Here is a 4,390-nt window from a genome sequence, read left to right as displayed (position 1 = left end):
TGAAATTTTTTAATGCATAGAAAAGTTGATACTTTTATTTTGTAAAGTAATTTTATTTGATAATATCAGTTAGTATTTATAAGTAATAATTTTTTTTTCTTTATTTATAAATAGATGTTTAAATCAAAGTTTATATACCATTAATTTGATGGTATATAAATCAAGATTATTTATAACACTCTTAAATTTTAATGATTAAAATTAAAGAGTGTTAATAATAATCTTGATTTTATTAATACTATTAATATGAAGAATTGTTGTCAAAATAAATCTAAGTATATTGATAATGCAGACATGCAGTTAAAATTAAAAAGTTTGGTGCACAGAGATTAATGAAGTACATAAAGTTCAGGTATTTATAAAATCTGATTTTTTAAATTTATTTTTAAAAAAATTTGATAATAAATTCTGTTAATAATTTATTTAGAGTTCGTCCTAATAAACGCACACCTTTGCAGCCGTTGGAAAACCTAACCAGTGGAACTGACTCTTGGACTCTTTGGAATGCTTTTACAGCACTGTTTCTTTAACCGCTGAATGTTAAAAGTAGTGAGCCACTATCGCCACTTTGTTCTCCACCATTAGTTCCAATGCATATATCTACCCCAGTTTCTTCTAAACAACATGTTGATAAAAACCAATCACAAATTTCACCTCCTAACATTTCAAATTTTTGTAAACCTTTGAAAGGCAAAGTGTTCGCATCACCTTCAGTTGGTCCAAAAAAAGCACAAGCAAATAGTAATTGCATTTAACAGGTGTTAAGCAATGCCAAGGATGCAAATACTTATGACAGTGCACATTCTGATCCAAAATGCCAAAGTAACTTTTTATTTAATTTGTGATACATCTCTCTCTCTCTCACTCACTCTCTCTCTCTCTATATATATATATATATATTTATATATATATATATATATATATATATATATATATATATATATATATATATATATATATATATATATAATATATATAAATTTTTATAGGGGCTGTTGAATACAAGAAATTGAATTACAAAGACCAATGCCCAGAAAACATCGGATGTTTAGCCAATCTAATTTATGCAATGATTCAACAGATTCAAATTAATTAATTTTGATTTATATGTGTATATTTTAATTGCCTAATCCTTTTTTCGTATCTTACATGGTAACGTTTATACATCGAAATTTAACATAAGTTTAACTTTCAACTTACAAACAAATTTTTGACAAACTGATTTCAGTTGCTTACTTATGTCACTATTTATAAATAAAAAATTAACATTACCTATTATAAAAAACAATTTCAAAATGTTATTACTTAAGTAATAACATTTTGAAAGTTTTAAAATTGATTTTTATAACAGAAAACAATCGAAATATTCATACTTGAGTAATAATATTTTATATTACTAAAGTAATAATATTTTTAAATTATTTTTTATAATAGGTAATATGTTAGTTTTTTATTTATAAATAGTTATTAATAAAAATACCTAAGTTTAGGAATTGAAATATAAAAGGGAAGAGACAGGATTGCAAGGCGAAATTCTAAAGATCCTAAAGGTTTAAGTATTTTGTGAAATGTTGTTTTAATTGTTATTTGAAGTCATTGCTATTTTTTAAAATGCTTTATATAACAATGCCCCTATGTAGTTATGTAGGAATCCTTGGTATGAATATTTCCAATATTTTATGTAAATTCTTGATGGGTGCATTTAGCAATTAAGGATGCATTAGGCCAATTTATTTAGGTGCTTTTGAACGTGATAATTCAAAACAATTGTAAGTATTATATTTCTAAGTAAAACAATTTTTGTTAATAAAGTAAAAATGTTTTTAATTTTTTTTTTTATAATAGGTTATATGCTATTTTTTTATTTATAAATAGTTATTAATTTAGATGTAAAAAAAACTTTGGGATTTGAGTAAAAGAGAAGAGGCGAAGGCAAATTTCTAAAGATCCTAAAGGTATAATTATTTTGTGAAATCTTGTTTCAATTGTTTATTTGAAATCATTATTATTTTTTAAAATGCTATATATAACAATATCCTTATGTATTTATGTATTTGTATTTAAGAATCCTTGGTAACAATATTTCCAATGTTTTCTATAAATTCTTGATGGGTGCATTTAGCCATTAAAGCTGCATAAAGTCAACTTATTTAGGTGTTTTGAATATGATAATTCAAAACACAAATCCATGGGAAAAAAAGGATGCAACCTGATCCAATACATTTTAAAAGCTTGTATTTTTTCCATAAGTAATAAAAATGGTAATGCATATATAGTTTGTAATATATATATATATATATATATATATATATATATATATATATATATATATATATATATATATATATATATATATATATATATATATATATATATATATATATATATATATATATATATATATGTATATATATATATATATATGTATATATATATATATATATATATATATATATATATATATATATATATATATACATATATACATAGATATATATTTAATTTTTATAGGTTTAATTATAAAAATAAATATTATATATTATATAATATTTATTTTTATAATTAAACAATGCCAAAGATATATTTTGAACGGTGCACATCCTGATCCAAAAATCCCAAGTAACTTTAATTAATTAGAAATGTATTAATTTTTATATTATAAATATAAAATAATTGCTTTGTTCTCTGAAATCGAAAGTAGAAACTACGTTGATTTCTACGTTTCTAAGTTGAAATCTACTTTGTGAATTATATTATTTTACTATAACACATATCAATAATACATTTACATATATTATTGATATGTGAAAATTTAATTTTATACCATTTTTTAGATGCACACAGTGAATTGTCAGTAAACAAAAAATGTTGGAAGTTCACCTGATCAAATTTATTTGATGATTCAACTGATCCAGATTTATTTATTTAAATAGAATATATAATTTTATTTTATATTTGTGCTTTAAATATACATCAGTTAGTTTATCCTTTTTTCCGTAGTTATCTTACATGATATATTAACTCTTACATTAAACTGATTTTGGTTGCTGATATTATTCCGATTTATGTTTTTGAGTAAAGATTTGTTTACGATAGTTCATCGTCTGGTCGAGCATTTGTGGCTTTTTTTAATCCTCGGGCCTAGATCAGCTGCTGACATTAGACCGCCATCCTTCGTTTCCTTACTGAATCGCGTCGGGGCAAGATCGGCCAGCTGATGATATAAGCGGTATCGCGTCGGCTTAATATCGGCCAGCCTATGCATCGCGATAGTTTAGGGGGCTAGCCGATGCCGGACCGACATCGATCCGTACGGACAAAAACGATGGCGGTCCGATGTCGGCAGCCGAGCTCGGCCCGACATCGGCTTTAACACAGGGTGCATCCACAATGCCAAAAATGTTGAATGCACAGTCTTCTTCTGCAAGCCTTTGAAGGATATCTACATTTTTGAGGAGTTTTCTACACTCATTTCCTGCAAACTGACCACCATGGAAAGGCTGAGGCTTGATGTGAAGAGCCTTGGGCCATTCATAAGCGTTCAACCACTCTTCCTTCAATGCTCTGAACAGATGGTTGACTACTCCAAGTAAGAGATGGAGTTCCATTGGTGGAATGAAGTCCAAGACTAGGACATTATCAGGCAAGCTTAAAAGAGGCCTATTGACAACATTCTTAGAATCTTTGGCCCTTTTGTAGTCCTGACCATTGTCCTGGATTGTTTGAAGCATTTTCTCAATGAACCAAATGTTCGAGGACTTCCTTTGAGTCAACTTCACACCAAGTGCATGGGTGAGAGCTTGAATGGGATTGCAAACCACAGATAATATTGGCTAACTTCAAATCACATAAGATGAGGAAATGGGCACCCTCAGGATGAATAAGATTCAAAATTTTGCTTACATTGTTGTAGTTTTCTGGAACTTCTTCTGCTACAGCAACAAGAAGTTGACGCTTCACTCCACTTTCTTTAGCTACTTATGATGTCAAGGTTTTCTTGCAAGGTGGAGACCTAGACTCTAACACTTGCTCCATCTCTTGAATACCCAGACTGACCTTAAAGAAGCCACCACCACCATCTAGACCAAGCTTCACAATGTGCTGTGTATGGACTTGTCTTTGAAGCAGGACATCATTCAGAAGTTCTCCTAGGTTTTTGCAGTGTACAACCAATTGCTTCCTTCTCTGTGATTTGTCATTGCAGACTTCAATGTCAGTTTGAGTGAAATGAGCAGACAGCTTCTTTCCAATCTCAATAAACTTTGTTTTAAAGTTGGGTTCCACAACGTGACTTTTGGTGACTTGGTTTATAGTAGACACCAATTTATTCATTGAGGAATTGGACAAACCAGTGTTGACTTGGACATTCACCAGATCTTTTGCTGTCAGT

General features: G+C 28.5%; 1 long non-coding RNA gene across 1 annotated transcript; it reads left to right on the top strand.

The window, feature by feature from the left end:
• The first annotated feature begins 210 nt into the window (after positions 1-210).
• LOC136084403 (uncharacterized) lies at positions 211-1,194 on the top strand. Its single transcript, XR_010640542.1, has 3 exons — positions 211-352; positions 428-822; positions 990-1,194. It is a non-coding gene; the product is annotated as an uncharacterized LOC136084403 (long non-coding RNA).
• Positions 1,195-4,390: the final 3,196 nt, after the last annotated feature.

Source organism: Hydra vulgaris, chromosome 08 (assembly GCF_038396675.1).
Source record: "Hydra vulgaris chromosome 08, alternate assembly HydraT2T_AEP".
NCBI lineage: Eukaryota > Metazoa > Cnidaria > Hydrozoa > Anthoathecata > Hydridae > Hydra > Hydra vulgaris.
The sequence above is the reverse complement of the archived record's forward strand: the minus strand, read 5'-3'. Positions and strand labels throughout refer to the sequence as shown.